We start from the raw sequence: 22,541 nt of genomic DNA, 5'->3' as shown, positions 1-22,541 counted from the left end.
TTGGCCACCCAGTCTGCCCCCGGATGACGTAAAAGGAAAGAGACGGAAGAGGAAGAATTCTACCTGAGTTTGCCATAAAGTGCCTGCCCTCTAGCCTCTACTCTTCCAGTTGCGGCTTATTGCATCACAGTAATTGCTGTACGAAGGTCAGAATCGCTACCTGTTGTCCAAAGCAGTCGTAAGAAGAGGTCCCAATCCCCCACTCTTTACGCCCTAATGGAGGTCTCCAGTTTAGGTAAATATAAGGAATAAGGATTGTTGGGGGGGTGGAGGGAAATAATTATTTCCAGCATGCGTTGCGGAATGAAAGGTCTTCGCCACAGTGTTCCTTAGAAACTGTAGTCTTATGGAGAGGAACATCCAATACCAAAGCGGGCACAATTCTCACGGAAATCCAGTGGATAGATTGGAGACCTGTGCGCGCTTGTACTTGTCAACAGTTATGGATTGGAGTGTTGTTATGTTTTCGTATTTTGAAAGCAGAAACTAGGCCTAAAAAAGATACCTACAACTCTTTAGGGAGACTACAATTCCCATCCAGCCCCAGGAGTCTGGGGCAAGTAGTCCTCTTAAGTTCAGTGGCCTGCGGGGATGCAGTGAGTGCCGAATTTGCCTGGGGCAGGGGAAATCCGCTCTGGCCCATGTCTGCGCACTCGTAGTTCCGCCCCTCAGCCCCAGTGTTTGTTATTTTTCGGGTTCAGCTTGCTTTTGCCCCGTCTCCGTCGACGCAATCGCCACCAGTCAATGGGGTGGTCGTTTTGAGGGACAAGTGGTAAGAGCCAATCTTCTTGGCGAAAACGCGGAGAAACGGGACTAGTTACCGTCTTTATCCGCCATGTTAGATTCACCCCACAGAGATAGCGGCAGAGCTGGCAGCGGACGGTCTTTGCATTGGCGCCTCCCCAGGGGGCGGGAAGCTGGTAAGGAAGCAGCCTGGGTTAGCTAGGGGTGGGGTCACGTCACACTAAGAGGGTTTGGAGAAGTTCAAGGGAGGAATCCTGCAAAGAAGAGGGGCGACTTTTTCCGTGTCTCCGGACAGCTAATCGTTTTAGTGATAGGATGAGAGAGCCCTTCGTGTTCTGAGGGACCGAGTGGGCGAAAAGCGCCGGAGAGTTGGAGAGTCTGTGGTTCAGAATGCGAGGTGACAACGTGCTAGCAGCCCTCGCTCGCTCTCGGCACCTCCTCGGCCTTGGCGTCCATTCTGGCCATCCTGGAGGAGCCCTTCAGCCCGCCACTGCACTGTGGGGGCCCCTCTCTGGGCTGGCCGAGGCCAGAGCCGGCTCCCTCTGCTTGCGGGGAAGTGTGGAGGGAGAGGCGGGTGTGGGAACCGGGGCTGCGCGCAGCGCTCGCCAGCCAGCGCGAGTTCCGGGTGGGCGCGGGCTCAGCGGGCCCCGCACCCCCGGCCCCGGGCAGTCAGGGGCCTAGCACCCGGGCCAGCAGCTGCAGAGGGTGCGCCGGGTCCCCCAGCACTGCCGGCCCGCCTGCACCCCGCTTGAATTCTCACCAGGCCCCAGCCGCCCTGCATGGGGCAAGGCTCAGGACCTGCAGCCCGCCATGCCCGAGCCCCCTCCCAACCCCTGTGAGCTCCAGCGCGGCCTGAGCCTCCCCGACGGGCGCCGCCCCCTGCTCCTCAGCGCCCGGTCCCATCCCATCGACTGCCCAAGGGCTGAGGAGTGCAGGCGCCTGGCACAGCCCTGCGCAGGATCCACTAGGTGAAGCCAGCTGGGCTCCTGAGTCAGATGGGGACTTGGAGAACTTTTATGTCTAGCCTGAGGATTTTATATGCACCAGTCAGCACTCTGTGTCTAGCTTGGGGTTTGGGGATGCACCAATCAGCACTCTGTATCTAGCTAATCTGGTGGGCACTTGGAGGACTTCTGTGTCTAGCTAAAGGATTGTAAATGCACCAATCAGTGCTCTGTGTCTAGCTCAAGGTTTGCAAATGCACCAATCAGCACTCTGTGTCTAGCTAAAGGTTTGTAAACGCACCAATCAGTGCTCTGTGTCTAGCAAATCTAGTGGGGACTTGGAGAATTTTTATGTCTAGCTAGAGGATTGTAAATGCACCAATCAGCACTCTGTGTCTATCTAGCTCAGGGATTGTAAATGCACCCATCAGCACCCTGTCAAAACGGACCAATTAGCTCTCTGTAAAATGGACCAATCAGCAGGATGTGGGTGGGGTCAGATAAGGGAATAAAAGCAGGCTGCCCTGCTGGATGCCGGTGGCTCACACCTGTAATCCCAGCACTTTGGGAGGCCTAGAGGGGTGGATCACGAGGTCAGGAAATCGAGACCATCCTGGCTAACACGGTGAAACCCCGACTCTACTAAAAGGACAAAATATTAGCTGGGTGCGGTGGTGGGTGCCTGTAATCCCCTCTACTGGGGAGGCTGAGGCAGGAGAATGGCGTGAACCCGGGAGGTGGAGCTTGCAGTGAGCCCAGATTGCACCACTGCATTCCAGCCTGGGTGACAGAGGGAGACTCTGTCTCAAAAAAAAAAAAAAAAAAAAAAAAGGCAGGCTGCCCGAGCCAGCAGCAGCAAACCACTCTGGTCTCCTTCCATGCTGTGGAAGCTTTGTTCTCGTGCTCTTTGCAATAAATCTTGCTGCTGCTCACTCTTTGGGTCCGCATAGCCTTTATCTGCTGGTAACACCAACCAGGGAGGTCTGCAGCTTCACTCCTAAAGCCAGTGAGACCACGAACCCACCAGGAGGAATGAACAACTCCAGACGGAAGGAACGAACAAACTCCAGACATGCCGTCTTAAGAGCTGTAACACTCACCGCAAAGGTCTGCAGCTTCACTCCTGAAGCCAGCGAGACCACGAATCCACCAGAAGGAGGAAACTCTGAACACGTCCGAACATCAGAAGGAACTAACTCCGGACACATCATCTTTAAGAACTGTACCACTCACTGTGAGGGTCCGCAACTTCATTCTTGAAGTCAGTGAGACCAAGAACCCACCAATTTCGGACACAAGAACATCCGGCTTCTACTGATGGAAGGCCACGACTCCTCAGTAGAAAGAGGGCCCAGGCAAAGAAAATGAGACAGAGTCCTTGGGGTGGTGACACTGTCTCAGGAACATGGAGTGCTAGGAAACGATAACTGGAAGACTAGGATGAAGTCTGCAAGTTAAAAAATGACACTACCCATATATCCTTCTCATCCCATTCTCCTTTTTTCGAGACCCCGTTAAAGAGATCTTGGTTAGGGACCTTTGGTTTTGGAAAGGCACTGTTTCTCCTTTTTGTCAAACACTCAACTTTCAGGCCACACTTTTTTTTTTTTTTTCGAGACAAAGTCTCGCTTTCTCAAAGACCAGCCCAGGCTGGTCTTGAACTCCTGAGCTCAAGCGATCCTCCTGCCTTGGCCTCCCAAAGTGCTGGGATTACAGGCATGAGCCACCGCTCCCGGCCTCAGCTTGGATCACTTGGCTTGTACAGGCCTCTGGTGGAGACAGTAACCAAAGCTCAGGTTGCCAGGTTTGTTTCATTAAAGGGATTTTGTTGAGGCTGAAAGAAAAAAAAATCGACGTGGAGGAAAAGCTAACTTGTGCCAAGACAAGGTGAGTCAGTCGCATGGACTTAACAATAATGTCAGTTATGAAAGCTGAAGTCCTAGGACCCAGCTATCTGACTCTACTGGCTGTAGACCTAAGGAGCAGGTAGGGTTAACCATAGCTTTCATGTTTACACACGTTCAAGATTAATGCTCTTGCTGAAAGAATTTTTTTACGTGCCAGCCAAAGAGAATTCCTTATGGAGACCTGGATATGGTCCAGCTAAGCTAGAATCTCCCACTTCCTGTTTTCTCTTAGTTGGCCCACCAGCTGGAGGAGCTCCAGAATATCTAAATTAATTTCCAATTGTGTAATTTGAGAAAAAGAGACGAAGATTAATTTCCCTAACGAGTAGGGAAGTGTGTTTCTTTTTTTTCTTTTTTTTTTTGAGACTGAGTCTCACTCTGTCGCCCAGCCTGGAGTGCAGTGGCACGATCGCGGCTAGTGCACTGCGAGCTCTGTCTCCCGGGTTCACGCTATTCTCCTGCCTCAGCCTCCCGAGTAGCTGGGACTACAGGCACCCGCCATCACGCCCAGCTAATTTTTTGTGTTTTTAGTAGAGACGGGGGTTTCACCGCATTAGCCAGGATGGCCTCGATCTCCTGACCTCGTGATCTGCCTGCCTCGGCCTCCCAAAGTGCTGGGATTATAGGCGTGAGCCACCGCACCTGGCAGGAAGTGTTCCTTAAAGTTGGAAAGTGGTATTTCAGAATATCCGCTTTTGGCAGACTGAGTCAGTCACTTCATTTTCCTGATTTTTTGCCTAAGGTCCTGGTGAATTGACAAAGATTCTGCCCAAATTTTAACGACCCCGGTAATTACATGTCATATGAATGAATACTTGACGTCAGCAGGACTGTGTTTTGGTGGTGAACTTGGTTCTAGGTAGAAACAAAGAATGGAGAAAACTGGGGGATAATTATCTTAGGGTTTCAAAAAAGTGCCTGATCTTCACAGACTTCGGGGTCCTTAAAATAACAGTCTTAATTGTAGTGTTTTACAGGGCAGTGCATTACATTGTCAAAAACAGTACAGGTTTATGGTTCTAATGACTGGTTTATTATTTTTTAAAATGTTTAATTGAACTTAATTTTTTTAAGGAGACAGGGTCTGGCTTTGTTGCCCAGGCTGGTCTTCAACTCCTAGGTTCACGATCCTTCCACCTCAGCCTCCCAAAGTGCTAGGATTACAGGCATGAGCCACCACACCGGGCCAATTTTTTATTTTATTTTTGAGACAGAGTCTCGCTCTATCACCCAGGCGGGAGTGCAGTGGCATGATCTTGGTGCACTGCAACCTTGCCTCCCAGATTCAAGCAATTCTCTTGCCTCAGCCTCTTGAGTAGCTGGGAATACAGGCCTGCGCCACTACACCCAGCTAATTTTTGTATTTTTAGTAGAGACAAAGTTTCACCATGTTGGCTAGGCTGGTCTCGAACTCCTGGACTCAAGCGATCTGCCTGCCTCTGCTTCCCAAAATCCTGGGATTACAGACATGAGCCACTGTGCCTGGCCTTTATTATAATATTTTTATATTTGAATGACATTTTGAAAGAACTTGCATATACATTTTTAATTTGATCCTTATGGTAACACTGTGAGATCGGCAAAGCAGACATATTAGACCTATTTTACAGATTAAAGAACTGAAGCTCAAAGGTGAACTGACCTGCTCACAGTTTTATGTCTAGTAATGGGCCAGAGCTGTGTCTAGAACCCAAGTCTTCCCATTTTTTGTGCTCACACACATACACACAATTTGCTGTTCTGATTAGATGACATTTCATTGCTTTCAATTTGCATTGTTCTGACCACCAGAAAGTTTGAAAGTCTTCTGAGGTATTTGTTAGGTATTCTGACTTCTTCTATGAATTTTATGTATACTTTTTCCTGGGTTGTTAATTGTATCATTAGCAGTTTTGCTGATACTCTGGGTGTGTTGCAGATATTAACCCTTCGCTATGAGTTGTGATGGTTGTTTGTTGTTTGTCTTCTGATTTTGTGGATTTTTTTAACCATATAAAATATTTAATATGTAATGAAATACGCCCAACTCATCCTTTGACTTCTATGTACATTATAACCTGCCTTTAAATGTGTATTTCTTTTGTAGGTAAAAGTTTCATTTGATCTGAATAGTATTAAAATACCTGGATGAGGAAAATGAAGAGGTAAAGTATATTATGGTACTTATTGCTAGGTGTTCAGAATAGGGATCTTATTTCTCCAGTGATATGGGCTTTAATAATTCGAAGTAGCGTTTAGCTCATTTGTGTCTCAAAAAAATAATAATAATAAAAACAATGAGACGTGCAAGAGATGTCGGGAGAAGCACCAGAAGATTCCATTGAAATCTTGCTCCCCAGAAGGGTGGGAACAGTAGGGACAAAAAACTGCTGTGGTTCATTATGTTTCATCCCCATTTTGCTTCATTTTATTGAACCCTGTCTCTACTAAAAATACAAAAAAATTAGCCAAATGTGGCGGCAGGCGCCTGTAGTCCTAGCTACTTGGGAGGCTGAGGCAGGAGAATGGCGTGAACCCAGGAGGCGGAGCTTGCAGTGAGCCGAGATCGTGCCACTGCACTTCAGCCTAGGTGACAGAGCGAGACTCCGTCTCAAAAAAAAAAAAAGGATATCAGCTTTTTATTTTCTTTTCTTTTCTCCTTTTCTTTCTTTGCTTTGCTTTTCTTTTTGTTTTGGGACAGAGTCTCACTCTGTCATCCAGGCTGCAGTACAGTGGCGCAATCTCAGCTCACTGCAACCTCTGCTTCCTGGGTTGAAGCGATTCTTGTGCCTCAGCCTCCCAAGTAGCTGGGACTACAGGCATGCACCACCATGCCTGGCTAATTTTTGTATATTTGGCAGAAATGGGGTTTCACCATGTTGGCCAGGCTGGTTTCGAACTCCTGGCCTCAAGCAATCCAGCGGCCTCAGCCTCCCAAAGTTATGGGATTACAGGGGTGAGCCATTGTGCCCAGCCAGGATATCATCATATTTAATCCTCACATCAACTGACATTTGCCCCAATTTACAGATGAGGAACTGAGGCACAGAGAGGTTTTGGTACTTGCCTGAGGTCACACACTCTGGGCTCTCTGCTTGGGGCTGAGGGCCAAGGGGGGTTGTGACTGACTTCTGTTTCCTGAACATCAATAAAATTCAATTTAGAAATTTCTGTCTTCAGTGCTATCTCGAGGGGCCTGTGAAAAATGCTGACTCGGTGGCAGCTGTCTTAGCCCCATACTCATTGGGTTGCCCTGAGCCCCACTCTGTTTTAAGGAAGTCCCAGCAAATAATATGGGATAGAGGTGAGATCCAAACCTAAGCAGCCCTGGCTCTAAAACCCACTGAACAAAGCTGCCTCTCCAACTAGAATCAGAAAGAACTAGGTGAGAATCCTACTTCTATCACTTACTAGTTCTGTGGCTCTGGCCACCCCCGCCCAAGTTACTTAACCTCTTTTTTTTTTTTTCCTTTTTCTTTTTCTTTTTTTAGAGATGAAGTCTCGCTCTGTCACCAGGCTGGAGTGCAGTGGCGTGATCTTGGCTCACTGCAACCTGTGCCTCCGGGTTCAAGCAATTCTCCTGCTTCAGCCTCCTGAGTAGCTTGGGACTACAGACGCGCGCAACCATGCCCAGCTAATTCTTTTTTTCTTTCTTTTTTTTTTTTTTTTTTTTTTTTTTGAGATGGAGTCTCACTCTGTCGCCCAGGCTGGAGTGTAGTGGCGCGATCTTGGCTCACTGCAAGCTCTGCCTCCCGGGTTTATGCCATTCTCCTGCCTCAGCCTCCTGAGTAGCTTGGACTACAGGCGCCCACCAGCACGCCCGGCTAATTTTTTTTTTCTTTGTATTTTTAGTAGAGACTGGGTTTCACTGTGTTAGCCAGGATGGTCTCGATCCCCTGACATCGTGATCCGCTGTCCTCGGTCTCCCAAAGTGCTGGGATTACAGGCGTGAGCCACCGCACCTGGTTGATTAACCTCTTTTAAGCCTGTTTTCTCATCCATACAATGGAGATAATGGCAGCACCCACTGCTTGGTAAGGAATATTAGGTGAACACAGGTGCCTATGTGGGTTCCTCCATTTTCCGTAAATGTTAATTCCCTTACCCCTCATCTCCTAGGTTAGTCCCAGAGGACAGACTTGAAGTTTGAAAACAGAAAGTAACTGCCAAAAGGGATTATTTAGGGCAGAGATTGTCCCCTTTTATTATGCTTTAGGTCCTCAGTGGTGAGGGCAGGGGACAGGGGAAGTGGGATCAAGCCCAAATTCTTGGATCTCATCGTAGAGTGACTGTTTAGGGTTAGTGTGGGCCTTAGGATTCTGCATTTTGGACCCGTCCCCAGGGCATTCTGATGCCTGCAGTTCTCCTGTCTGGCTTTGAATAACTCTGGGTAGTGCTTTAAATCTAAGCTGACATACCAGTGGGATGTGAACTGTCCTTGCAAATGTTTTGAGCCCTTCTTGCGCTGGCCTCCAACTCTGCCTTGCTCAGTCTGTCTTTAGCTCCCTTTCCATTCTGGCCTTCTCCCTTTCCTTTTTCACTTCCTTTTTTTTTTTTTTTTTTTTTTTTTTGAGACAGGATCTCACTCTGTTACCCAGGCTGGAGTGCAGTGGCATGATCTTCGCTCACTGCAAGCTCCGCCTCCCGGGTTCAAGCAATTATCATACCTTAGCCTCCTGAGTAGCTGGGACTACAGGCGCACACCACCACACCCAGCTAATTTTTGTAGTTTTAGTAGAGATGGGGTTTCACCATGTTGGCCAGGCTGGTCTCAAACTCCTGACCTCAAGTGATCCGCCTGCCTCGGACACTCAAAGTGCTAGGATTACAGGCGTGAGCCACCACACCCAGCCTCCTTTTTCACTTCCTACCTTCCTCCCCACCTCTGGGTGTACCCTCCCCTGAGCTCAGCCTGTATTTCTATCTGCTGGCCACTTACCAGCCAGTCCTTTCATCTACAATGCCCTTTACACCTAGAAAGCTCACATCAAAAGTCGCCTCCTCCAGAATACCTCTTAAGTTCTCCTCTCTGGTCCCTTGACCCTTTGCAGGTACCTTTTTTCTTGTGCAAGTCACATGATAATGTAAGGGTGTTTTTTCCCCATCTAGAGCCTGCCTGGTGGGCTCATGGTCCATTTGTGGAAACATGCATTTCCCTCTTCTCCGCCCCCCTCCTTTATGATCCGTGCTTTAAGAGCTTCCCCAAGGCATGCAGAGCAAGCTGAGAAGAGGTAGACAAGCCTGCAGACCTTTCAAAGAAGTGGGGTGGCTTGGGAAGTAAAAGAAGACCTGGAGATAGGAGCTCCTAAAAAGCAGACAAGAGATTACCGAGGGGTTCCCCACAGCTCCAGCACACAGCAGCTGCACAAAAATGCAGTGGAATTACTGAGGGACATTATGGGCTTGATGGAGGACAGGGAATGCTTGTGCCAAGCCACCAAGGATCATGCTGTGCCAGTTGTGACCGGATAGACTATACTTTTGCCAAGGTGAAAGGATTTCCCTACTAAATCCCTTACTTTCCACTTTGTTTAAAATGAGTTTAACACCAAGAAAATAGTTGTCTCTATGTCCTTATTTCTAATCTTCCTGCTTAACCATGAACTGCACTAAACACACTCAGACCCATCTAACCTAAAATTGAGAAAGGGAGGTTCTCACTCCTGGAGAGAGAATTACTGAAAGGGCGGCCCTCATACAGTTCAGGGTCATACCCCGAAGAGCTGGTTTTATATTTGAAAGCAGACACTGGGACTCTGACCTTTGCAGAGATAAGAGGGATACTTTCCTAACCCAGAGAGGCCAAAGGAGCACAGGACGCCCAGGCCGAGGGCAGTGAAGCTTGCAGACCCAGGCTGTGCAACCCCCACAGCAGGTCTCCTCACGGGATAGATAGACTATTGGCCCCAATTCCTCAGCCCTACATGCACCCACCCCTTGCCATGGTTTCGTTGTGGGTGGAGGGTGCTTTCCCAGCCCCTGGCTTTGGGCTTGCCCGCATGTCTTGCTCTGGCCATGGAATGAAGCACAAAGGAGAGCCTGCCAGTTCCTAACCCACACCTGAAGACGCCTTAGGCGGTTCTGCGGACCCCGTGCACTTCCACCTTCACCCAGAAGGCCTTCTCTGGTGCAGCCGTTGCTTCAGCCTCGGTCCAAAAGGTTCGGAGCCACCTGGCCGATCCGCAGGCCTGCAGGGAGCCACAGAGCGCAGCGGCCGGCCCAGCGTTCAAGCCCAAGCACAGGCCTGCAAGAACTTTATTCGAACTGCCGTTTGGGATGGTTGATTAGGACGCGTTGCTGTGGCGGTAGCTCACCAATCCAATGCGTGCACCCGCTCCTTTATTAGGCTATAGGGCCAGTGGCTGCGACAGGGACCTGATACAACAGTGCGTTAAATAAGGAGCTTATTGAGCTATCATGTCATAAGCCGGTGGAGAAGTCCAGGCCTAGTGTAGGGTCTCTGGCCGGGGCTGTAGCCTTCATCCGCGTGGAACCTCCCCATGGTTCGCAGGTCGCGGTCTTCGGAGCCTTCAGCCCCGTGAGCCCGAACAGTCCACAGGGCGGCGCCAGACCCTCTTCCCAACGCCACCCTCTAAAGCCTCGGCTCCAACCGATTCCACTTCTGCTTCAAGCTCAGGATTTTCACTCTTCTCGAATGGGGGTGGCCCTCCCCTGATCTTCTGAATCGCAACAGCATCTCCCTCCCTCCAGGACCTCAGAGCCAGAGCTGGGCGAGAGGCCCTGACCTCTGGGGTAGGGTGGCAGCGTCCCCGTGAAGGTGCGGTCCCGCCTCCCATCCCCAGGCGCCCGGCCTCTCACACCCTCAGCACCCTGCTCACCTCCAGCTGAAGATGCCAGGGCACCTCTGCTTCCTCCCTGCTCTCTGCAGTACTGCAGAGTGAGCATAAAAGGGCTTAATACAGGCTTCGCCGGGCGCAGGGCTCCCGCCTGTAATTCCAGTACTTTGGGAGAGCGAGGCGGGAGGGTCACTTGAGAACAGGAGTTCAAAACCAGCCTGGGCAACAAAGTGAGGCCCGTCTCTAACAAAGACAATGAGAAATAAATCTAAAAATTGGATAGACTGAAACAGGCAATGAGGAAAGGATTCCCTATTTAATAAATGGCATTGGGAAAACTGGCTAGCCATATGCAGAAAACTGAAACTGGACCCCTTCGTTACACCTTATATAAAAATTAACTCAAGGTGGATTAAAGACTTAAACATAAGATCTAAAACCATAAAAACCCTAGAAGAAAACCTAGGCAATACCATTCAGGACATAGGCAGGGGCAAAGACTTCATGACTAAAACACCAAAAGCAATGGCAACAAAAGCCAAAATTGACAAATGGAATCTAATTAAACTAAAGAGCTTCTGCACAGCAAAAGAAACTACCATCAGAGTGAACAGGCAACCACAGAATGGGAGAAAATTTTTACAATCTACCCGTCTGACAAAGGGCTAATATCCAGAATCTACAAAGAAACAAATTTACAATAAAAAATCAAACAACCCCATCAAAAAGTGGGCAAAGGATATGAGCAGACACTTCTCAAAAGAAGACATTTATGCAGCCAACAGACACATGGAAAAATGCTCATCATCACTGGCCATCAGAGACATGCAAATCAAAACCACAATGAGATACCATCTCACACCAGTTAGAATGTCAGTCATTAAAAAGGAAACAACAGGTGCTGGAGAGGATGTGGAGAAATAGGAACGCTTTTATGCCGTTGGTGGGACTGTAAACTAGTTCAACCATTGTGGAAAACAGTGTGGTGATTCCTCAAGGATCTAGAACTAGAAATACCATTTGACCCAGCGATCCCATTACTGGGCATATATCCAAAGGATTATAAATCATGCTGCTATAAAGACAAATGCACACGTATGTTCATTGTGGCACTATTCACAATAGCAAAGACTTGGAACCAACCCAAATGTCCATCAATGATAGACTGGATTAAGAAAATGTGGCACATATACACCATAAAATACTATGCAGTCCTAAAAAATGATGAGTTCATGTCCTTTGTAGGGACATGGATGAAGCTGGAAACCATCATTCTGAGCAAACTATTGCAAGGACAGAAAACCAAACACCACATGTTCTCATAGGTGGGAACTGAACAATGAGGACACTTGGACACAGGGTGGGGAACATCACACACCAGAGCCTATTGTGGGGTGGGGGGAGGGGGGAGGGATAGCATTAGGAGATATACTTAATGTAAATGACGAGTTAACAGGTGCAGCACACCAACATGACACATGTATACCTATGTAACAAACCTGCACGTTGTGCACATGTACCCTAGACCTTAAAGTATAATAATAATTAAAAAAAAAAGAATAAAAGAGGTCCCTTTTTCTGGGAGATTGATGTAGGGGAGTGAGCGTGTGAGTTGGAAGGGAGGCACTGAGGATCAGCCATTTAAAGCAGCATACAAGGATGTTCAAGGCTAGAGATCCACAGGTGTATTTTCAGAACCTGAATTTCCTGGTGGGGCACAGTGGCTCATGCCTTTAATCCCAGCACTTTGGGAGGTCAAGGTGAGCGGATCACTTGAGGTCAGTTCAAGACCAGCCTGGCTAACATGGTGAAACTGTTTTTACAAAAAAATATAAAAATTAGCCGGGCATGGTGGTGGGCACCTGTAATCCCAGCTATTCAGGAGGCTGAGGCAGGAGAGTCATTTGAACCTGGAAGGCAGAGGTTGCAGTGAACCAAGATCATGCTACTGCACTCCAGCCTGGGTGACAGAGTAAGACCATCTCCAAAACAAAACAAAACAAAAACCCAAAATAGGCCGGGCGCGGTGTCTCGCACCTGTAATCCCAGCCCTTTGGGAGGCTGGGGCGGGTGGATCACCTGAGGTCAGGAGTTTGAGACCAGTCTGACCAGCATGGTGAAACCCTGTCTCTACTAAAAATACAAAAATTAGCCGGGCATGGTGGTGCATGCCTGTAATTCCAGCTACTAGGGAGGCTGAGGCAGAATTGCCTGAACGCAGGAGGCAGAGGATGCAGTGAGCTGAGATTGTGCCATTGCATTCCAGACTGGGCAACAAGAGCGAAACTCCATCTCAAAAGGAAAAAAAAGCAAAAGAGAAAAAACCCAAACAAACAAAACCCCTGAACTTCCCTGCGGGCACATTTTCTCTGGCAGCCTTTTTCAATGAGGGCTGTTTTCTCCGATACTATATGGCCTGCGGACCGCTCAGCTTTCATTCCAGTGAAAACATTCCAGAACAAACTCCGGGTCAATCCCAGGTGTTTCTCCAATCAACTCAGGGCATGGTTGTGTGTCACCTGCTGCCCAGCTAGAATGACACCTCTCCAGGCCTCTGACTTAGCTAGGTCTCCACCATGTGACTCCACCGTAGACTCCATGCCTTCTTCTTTTGCAAAGCCTCGGACACCCAAACACCTACCAAAAGTGGGTAGGGTGCCAGGACACCTCCAAGTATAAGTAGGGCTCCCCACCATGCCTGGATGTGGAGTTGTGCTGCAGAGTGGTAGCTGCTTATGACACTCATTTCACCCCTTTCTGTGCAGATGCTGGAAGCCCAGGAAGCACACATCAAGGCTCCCTTGCCAGCAGGGTGCTGCCAATAAAAGGTAGTCACGTGGAATTTGGAATGTGGAAAGGAGAAGTAGAAGTCATCCTTTCCTCCCCTGTAGCAGCAGGCGTGCAGGCTCTGGTGGTCAGCTGGACTCCATACTCCCCCACCAGTCACCAGCCTGGGGACCGTGGGGCTGCAAGGACCTCAGCAGCGGTGTCCCAAGTTTCCTGACTTCTTCCATCCTCTGGAAATCAGCTGTGGTAAAGTAGCCTGAAAGCCCGTGGTGCAACCCCCTCCCCACAACCTTCACCACCTCTAGCCCCTCCAATGAAAAGCACTAATTGCCTATATACAACCCCTTTTTGTTTGAAATATCTAGAGTAATTTCTGTTTTCCTATCTGGGGTAGTGTAACATAAGAAGAAATATACATTTGGTCTCTGCCCCCAGTTCCTAACACAAAGCTCCTAAAACCCTTGGAAATTCCTGAAAGATGGGGGTGCTAGGAGCATTTTTTTTTTTTAATTTATCATTTTTCTTTTCTCCCAGGTGTTTTTTCCTTTTTTTTTTTTTTTAACTTTTATTTTAGATTAGGGGATACATGTGAACGTTTGTTATATAGCTAAACTTGTGTCACATGGGTTTGTTGTACAGATTATTTCGTCACCCAGGCACTAGGCCTAATACCCGATAGTTTTTTTCTTTTTTTTTTTGAGACGGAGTCTCGCTCTGTTGCCCAGGGTAGAGGCACAATCTCGGCTCCCTGCAACTTCCGCCTCCCAGGTTTACGCCATTCTCCTGCCTCAGCCTCCTGAGTAGCTGGGACTACAGGTGCCTGCCACCACGTCCAGCTAATTTTTTATGTTTAGTAGAGATGGGGTTTCACCATCTTGGCCAGGCTGGTCTCGAACTCCTGACCTTGTGATCCACCCACCTCGGCCTCCCAAAGTGCTGGGATTACAGGCGTGAGCCACCGTGCCTGGCCAGTACCCAGTAGTTTTTTTGGCTCCTCTCCCTCCTCCCACCCTTCACCCTCAGGTAGGGCCCAGTGTCTGTTGTTCCCTTCTTTGTGTTTATGAGTTCTCATCATTTAGCTCCCACTTATAAGTGAGAACATGTGGTGTTTGGTTTTCTGTTCCTTTCTTAGTTTGCTGAGGATAATGGCCTCAAGATCCATCTGTGTTCCTACAAAAGAGATGATCTTGTTCTTTTTTATGATTACACATCTTTTGTTCTAACATTTGGTCCTTCACCTTGGTTCCTGACACAAGGATTCCTAAATCCCTTGGCATTTTCTGCATGATAGGAGCGTCCTTTGTTCTCATGAGGTGACTCTTGGTGGGCTCCTTATTTGGGGACTGGTCACCAAAAATACCTAACTATGGTTGGAAGCTTAGTGCTTTCAGCCCCATTCCCCATCCTCTGGGGTGGGGAGCAGAGCTGGAGCTCGATCATGCCTGCGTGACAAAGCCTCCAGAAAAATCCTTGAAAGACAGGACATGGAGAGCTGCCGGGTTGGCGAACACATCCATGTGCCGGGAGGATGGTGCACCCCAACTCCACAAGGACCCTTCCAGACCTCACCCTGTGTATCTCTTCATCTGGCTGTTCATTTGTATCCTTTAAAATATCCTTTGTAATAAATCAGCAATAGTATGTAAACTATTTTCCTGGGTTTTGTGAGCTGTTCTAGCAGATGGTCAAACCTGAGGAGGGAGTTGTGGGGACCTCCAATTTATAGCCAGTTGGTCAGATGCATAGGTGATGCTTGGCCTTGCACCTGGGGTCTGACGTGAGGGCCGTCCTGTGTGACTGAGCCCTTAACCTGTGGAGTCTGGTGCTCACTCTGCTTAGGGCTTCTCTGCCTTTGTAGTGTCCTGTCTAGAAGGCCTTTCCTTCCTCTTTTCTGCTCAGAAAACTTTTCTTCCACTTCCCTTCTTCTAAGCCATCCCTTACATCTACTCCTTTCCAGCCGACCAAGAGCAGAACCACAGCTGGCTCCACTGCCAGCATGCTGTCCCACACTGTCTCCTCAGGATGTATTCAGATGTCCGGCCCTCCCCCCAGTCTAGGAGCCCTTTGAGGAAAGGGATGCTGTCCTAGTCAACTCTTTCCCAGCGCCAGGCAAAACGTCTGGCATGTTCCATCTTTTTCATGGACTCTCCCCAGGCGGCCTGACCTTCCCTCCTCTGAACTGCTGTATTTCCTGTCTGCATCATGTTTGCCCTAATCAGACATTGCCTTATTTCATCATCCTTTAAAAAATGCTTTATTTCTCTGGCAGATTTCATTGGAATCAGAATTTTCGTTCATTTAGTAGCTGTTGGCCTTGTGTCCACCTTTCTGTGGCACTCAGGTCTCACTTAAGAGCTGGCCCTCTGAGCTATGGTTTGCCGTCAGTGAGATGGAGACAGAGGCAGCCCTAGGCAGTCATGTTTTGTTCCACCTGACCCTGGGCACCCCTCCCCCTCCCAGGCTACTGGCAGGGATGGGCACCGGCCTGGGAGAGACAGCTCATCCACAGGCTGGCCCAGCAGAAACTCTGGGCTCAGACAAAACTGCTCAATTGAGGACAAACTAGGCAAAATAGAATCTTACTTTGGGAGTTTTTAGAAATATGGTTGGGGTAGCATTGGGGAATAATAAGAATTGTAGCCAGGCATGGTGGTGCATGCCTGTAGACCCCCAGCTACTCTGGAGGCTGAGGCAGGAGGATCTTTTGAGCCCTAGAGCTTGAGGCTGCAGTGAGCTATGAATGCACCACTGCACTCCAGGCTGGGTGACACATCAAGACCCTGTCTCAAAAGAAAAATGTGCACATTTGAGATACATAAAAAAATTTTTTGTTATATAAAAAAAAATTATCACCGGGCACGGTGGCTCACACCTGTAATCCAGCACTTTGGGAGGCTGAGGTGGGTGGATCACGAGGTCAGGAGATCGAGACCATCTTGGTTAACATGGTGAAACCCCATCTCTACTAAAAACAAAAAAGTAGCCAGGTGTGGTGACAGGCACCTGTGGTCCCAGCTACTCGGGAGGCTGAGGCAGGAGAATGGCGTGAACCTGGGAGGCGGAGCTTGCAGTGAGCCGAGATCGCACCACTGCACTCCAACCTGGGCGACAGACCGAAAAAAAAATTATCTAAGCATAAAAATGTGAAATTATGTAAATATGCCAAAATAGGAACCTGGAGGTGCTTGGAATCCAGACTTTGGGAGCCCAGCAGTGCAAGGATCTCTAGTCTTGGCTTCTTTTTTTCTTGAGATGGAGTCTTGCTCTGTTGCCCAGGCTGGTGTGCAGTGGCCCAGTCTTGGCTCACTGCAACCTCCACCTCCTGGGTTCAAGCAATTCTCCCTGCTTCAGCCTCCTGAGTAACTGGGATTACAGGAGCACATGACCATCCCCAGCTAATTTTTGTATTTTTTAGTAGAGACGGGGTTTTGCCATGTTGGCCAGGCTGGTCTTGAATTCCTGACCTCAGGTGGTCTGCCCACCTCAGCCTCCCAAAGTGCTGGAATTACAGGCATGAGCTACTGTGCCCAGCCTAGTCTTGGCTTCTTGTCAACTCCCTGCTTATGTCCAACACTCACCCCTATTACAGAGCTGGTGTGGGGGAGTTTCTGTCCTGGTGACTTAACAGTGTAATTAAAGTGCTTAGCACTGTACCTGACCACAGCTGGTTCCCAACAAACAGCAGCTGCCATCATTCTCACCATCCGTATGTTATTGTTATTGACTCTTCGATGGCAACCATGGCTTATCCCCCTTTATCTCCCTATGTCCTACAGCTGGACAGAGGAATGGTTACAAGGCTTTGAGCCTAACAGTGCTGGCTTAAAACCGTAACTTGTTGTTTTGGATGTGTGGCCTTGGACACTTGGGCAGGTCACCTACGTCCTTCTAGCCCTGTATCCTTATCTGTCAGATGATGATTTTAAAAACTATGCTTCCATGGATTGCTGGGCTAAATCATATAAGACTGTAAAATGCCTAACCCAGGATTTGGCATCAAGTAAGCAAATTGTAAATGGTAGCTGCTGTTCTGCCTATGACTATTTAGTCTTGTGCTTTACTTTTTATTTATTTATTTTTAAGACAGAGTTTCAGTCTTATTGCCCAGGCAGGAGTGCAATGGTGTGATCTTGGCTCACCACAACCTCCACTTCCCAGGTTCAAGTGATTCTCCTACCTCAGCCTCCTGAGTAGCTGGGATTACAGGCATGTGCCACCATGCCCGGCTAATTTGTGTGTGTGTGTATATATATATATATTTTTTTTTTGGTAGACACGGGTTTCTCCATGTTGGTTAGGCTGGTCTTGAACTCCCAACCTCAGGTGATCCGCCTGCCTTGGCCTCCCAAAATGTTGGGATTACAGGCATAAACCACCATGCCCGGCCTAGTCTTGTGCTTTAGACTCAAATATTTGTTAGCCCACTGAAGTCACCACACAGATAAAGACGCTTTCCATTCTCAGTAAGGAACTTTGGGAGATAATTGGGGCAGACAGCTAAAGAACAGGTGTCTTTTGTCTGACATCAGCAAACTCATGGAAACCGATGGGCGGCTCACTTTGCTTAGAACCCCCACAGCACGCACACAGGGCTGCTTCCCAGTCACACTGCTCCTGGGATGGGGGTGCTGCTGTTCTGCAGTTAGCGCTGTTCTTTACTTCCTATTACTGAACTGCCAGCGTTCATTTGTGTTCAGTTAGGTAGATTACCAATTCTTGTTCATTCAGATTTTCTTTTGCTCACTAATGTGTTTAATGTTCACTAACTTACCAAATGTGATTTATTAGTGACTTTTTCTTTGAAGATGGAGTGGAGGAATCCTTGCGCCTTCTGCAGCATTCTGCTGCCGTTATGGAACAGTGCGTCTATGGAAGTGCATCAGCGGGGGATGGGGAGAGGCTAAGGCAGTACACGTGAATGGAGAGGTAGCCCCACCAGTATGTTTTCTGAAATACAGTCCCGCAGAGGGCAGTCTTGGGAAATTACTGCTCTCACACACTCTTCTTGACCCTATCCCTCCAGCACCTCCCTGCTATCCAAAGGTTGGGATTTTTAAAAAGAAAAATAAATTATAAAAAAAACCAGGCCGGGTGCGGTGGCTCAGTCCTGTAATCCTAGCACTTTGGGAGGCTGAGGCAGGCAGATCACAAGGTCAGGAGATCGAGACCATCCTGGCTAAAATGGGGAAACCCTGTCTGTACTAAAAATACAAAAAGAAATTAGCTGGGCATGCTGGCGGGCGCCTGTAGTCCCACCTACTCGGGAGGCTGAGGCAGGAGAATGGCATGAACCCAGGAGGCGGAGGTTGCAGTGAACTGAGATTGCGCCACTGCACTCCAGCCTGGGTGACAGAGCGAGACTCCATCTCAATAAAAAAAAAAAAAAAGTGAATTTTCCTCCATCTTGTAAGGGCGAAAAGCCCCCTACGATGTCTGAATGAACATTCATGCATGGGCTTGAGGGCTTGGGAAAAAGACAGGGCTTGGCCACACAGTGCAGGTAGGCCCAGTGATCCTATGAGAGGGGCCAGGAGGTGGTAGGTCCCCTGTGGGCAGGAGGTCAAGTATGTGGTATTATACTTGATGAACCGGGGGAGAGGGCACCAAGAACAACGATATTTAATTGTAAAATCTCCACCCTCTGAGGATATGTTTTTAGGTCTGGGTGACTAATTAGACTGGGAAACAAGGCAGGGAAGGATGGCCCTGTGCTTCCTCTGCCTGCTGCCTTTGTGGATGCGTGGGCCGCCAGCTTCAGTCCTGCTTTTCTTTCTGATGGCCCTTGTTATTTATGCATAAATATTTAACTACACATTTAAATGTCTTACTGCATGGCTAGAATTAGTTATATATATTCTTTAATATAAGAAAAATAAGAGCAGCTCCGAGGGCAGGCATGGTGGCTCATGCCTGTAATCCCAGCACTTTGGGAGGCCGAGGCAGGTGGTTCATCTAAGGTCTGGAGTTCGAGACCAGCCTGGCCAACACAGCGAGAGCAGCTCTGGTGGCGGGAGGAGTGGCAGCGGCCAGGCAGCCCAGCTTCGCGAAGGCTGTAGGCACACCGCGGCCAGCAGGCACCGGCACCCACCTTCCCTGCTGCCAGGATGCCCAAGAAAAAGGTCAGCTCCACCGAAGGGGCTGCCATGGAAGAGCCCAAGAGGAGATCAGCGCAATTGTCAGCTAAACCTCCTGCAAAAGTGGAAGCAAAGCCAAAAAAGGCAGCAGCGAAGGATAAATCTTCAGACACAAAAGTGCAAAAAAAGGGAAAAGGGGAGCAAAGGGAAAACAGGCCGAAGTGGCTAACCAAAAAACTAAAGAAGATTTACCTGCAGAAAACAGGGGAAATGAAAACTGAGGAGAGTCCAGCCTCTGATGAAGCAGGAGATAAAGAAGCCAAGTCTGATGAATACCATAGACCATGTCTTATCAGTGGTCCCTGTCTCCCTTCTTTACAATTCAGAGGAATTTTTTTTCTTTCTTTCTTTTTTTTTTTTTTTGAGACAGAGTCTCACTGTCTCACCCAGGCTGGAGTGCAGTGGTGCGATCTCGGCTCACTGCAAGCTCCGCCTCCCGGGTTCACGCCATTCTCCTGCTTCAGCCTCCCGAGTAGCTGGGACTACAGGCGCCCACCATCACGCCCGGCTAATTTTTTGTATTTTTAGTAGAGATGGGGTTTCACCGCATTAGCCAGGATGGTCTCGATCTCCTGACCTCGTGATCCGCCCGCCTCGGCCTCCCAAAGTGCTGGGATTACAGGCGTGAGCCACTGCGCCCGGCCTCCAGAGGAATATTTTTATAAACTATTTTGTAAATGCAAGTTTTTTAGTAGCTCTAAAAACATTTTTGAGAAGGAGGGAATCCCACCTCATTCCATTTTTTAAGTGTAAATGCTTTTTTTTAAGAGGTGAAATCATTTGCTGGTTTATTTTTTGGTACAACCAGAAAATTGTGTAGGATATTGAATTATGGGAGACTTTGACAGTCTCGGGTGTCAGCTTAACATTCCATAGATGGGGGTTAGTTTTTATATCCTGTAATACAAAGCATATTAAATGGCAATATGGAGTCAGTCCTGCATTTAATGTCTTGAACATTTTAAATTACTTCCATCCCCATGTTGTTTTTTAGTAGAATTGTTTCCTAAAGAAAACAACTCCTTTATTATGGCTCACCCTGTTGGAGTTGTGGGCACTCTGTAACATCTTTGGTTGTGGTAGTCCTGTTTTCCTAATAACTTTGTTACTGTGAAGTGAAATACTAAAAATTTGAATATGTAGTATACATGCTATTCAGTTGTGAACTGTGGGCCATACATAACAGCTGATCAACATGTGAAGATATGGGTACTTAGTCTCTTAAGGAAAATTTGCTTCCAAATTTTAAGCTGGAAAGTCACTGGGATAACTTTTAAAAAGAATTACAGTACGTGGCTTTTTAGATTTTTGTTACTTTTTTTTTTTTTTTTTTTTTTTTTTGAGATGGAGTCTCACTCTGTGGCCAAAGCTGGAGTGCAGTGGTGCGATCTTGGCTTACTGCAAGCTCTGCCTCCCGGGTTCACGCCATTCTCCTGCCTTAGCCTCCCAAGTAGCTGGGACTACAGGCGCCCTCCACCATGCCTGGCTAGTTTTTTGTATTTTTAGTAGAGACGGGTTTCACTGTATTAGCCAGGATGGTCTCGATCTCCTGACCTCGTGATCTGCCTGCCTCAGCCTCCCAAAGTCTTGGGATTACAGGCGTGAGCCATGAAACCTGGCCGATTTTTGTTACATATGTTAAGAATTGTGTACAAATTGAAATGTCTGTACTGACCCTCAACCAATAAAATCTCAATTATGAAAGAAAAAAAAAAAGAAAAAGAAGTAATTTTACAGGAGGCCTGAGGTGGGCTAGGGTCACTCTGTGTTCTCCTCCTAGGGCAGGGCCTCACTCTCTTCCCCTCTCAGCAGCCGACTCTCCTGTTGGGATCTTCTCTGTTGGGGATTCAACATCCCTGGGATAAGAATAACAATGCCAAGGTTTTGACTCTTGAAAAGAGCAATTAAGTTTCTCACCCCCTCCTCATTTTAGATGGGAACCATGAGGGCCCCGTCGTTTACCCCGCATCACTGTTGAAGATCTCATCCTCACTGGAAGACTCCTTGTCCTGCAGCCTCATGGCTTTTTGTTTTTTAAGATGGAGTTTCACTCTTGTTGCCCAGGCTAGAGTGCAATGGTGTGATCTCGGCTCACCGCAACCTCTGCCTCCTGGGTTCAAGCAATTCTGCCTCAGCCTCCCAAGTAGCTGAGATTACAGGCTGTGCCACCGCGCCCAGCTAATTTTGTATTTTTAGTAGCGACGGGGTTTCTTTTTTCTTTTATTTTGAGACCGAGTCTCGCTCTGTAGCCCAGGCTGGAGTAGAGTGGCACGATCTCGGCTCACGGCAAGCTCTGCCTCCCAGGTTCACGCCATTCTCCTGCCTCAGCCTCCTGAGTAGCTGGGACTACAGGTGCCCGCCACCATGCCTGGCTAATTTTTTGTATTTTTAGTAGAGACGGGGTTTCACCGTGTTAGCCAGGATGGTCTTGATCTGCTGACCTCGTGATCTGCCCGCCTCGGCCTCACAAAGTGCTGGGATTACAGGCGTGAGCCACCGTGCCCGGCAGTAGCGACAGGGTTTCACCATGTTGGTCAGGCTGGTCTCAAACTCCCAACCTCAAGTGATCCACCCGCCTCGGCCTCCCAAAGTGCTGGGATTACATGTGTGAGCCATCCCGCCTGGCCTTTCTAGTTAGAATTCTGTGAGGTTTGTATAAAAGGAATAGAGTGGGGGCCCAAAAACCAGTAAGATGAGAAAGTACTGTTTCCTCAGTTCTAGGATCCATGAAATAAATAAATAAATAAATAAAAAAGAGAAAGTAGTGTTTCCTGCCACTTTAGAGGAAGGACTCACATATCCTACCTTCCATCAGCCTTGAAGGAGATGAGTGACCTCTCTCCAACACCTGGTGGCCTTCCCTACCCCTTCCCCAAAGCCTCCAAGAAGGCCCCTGGCCTAGCCTGATGCCCACTATCAGCAGGAACAGGCACCACAACCTTTCCCCTTCCTATCCCTCCCCACCTCTGGAAAGGGCTGGGGACAGCAGATGTGTCCTTGTTAGTTCCATCCATTTCAGCTTTGTCTGGGGAGCTAATTTCACTGGAGCCAGGATAAGCATTAGGGTAAGTAACTATTTTTCCTGTTGTCTTGGGCAGTTTCCTCACTGACAAATGAGGGCAGAGTTCTAAGCTCTCTTCTAATTCTAAAATTCTAATGTAAAAATTGCCAGACTAGTGGTGGTTCATGCCTGTAATCCCAGATACTCAGGAGGCTTAGGCAGGAGAATTGCTTGAACCCAGGAGGCGG

The 22,541-nt window shown here is 48.3% G+C and overlaps 1 pseudogene; it reads left to right on the top strand.

The window, feature by feature from the left end:
- The first annotated feature begins 11 nt into the window (after positions 1 to 11).
- On the top strand, positions 12 to 21,017 carry LOC129533750 (non-histone chromosomal protein HMG-14-like; annotated as a pseudogene).
- The last annotated feature ends 1,524 nt before the right edge of the window (positions 21,018 to 22,541 follow it).

This window comes from Gorilla gorilla, chromosome 4, assembly GCF_029281585.2.
Source record: "Gorilla gorilla gorilla isolate KB3781 chromosome 4, NHGRI_mGorGor1-v2.1_pri, whole genome shotgun sequence".
NCBI lineage: Eukaryota > Metazoa > Chordata > Mammalia > Primates > Hominidae > Gorilla > Gorilla gorilla.
This window is presented reverse-complemented; position numbering and strand designations above follow the sequence as displayed.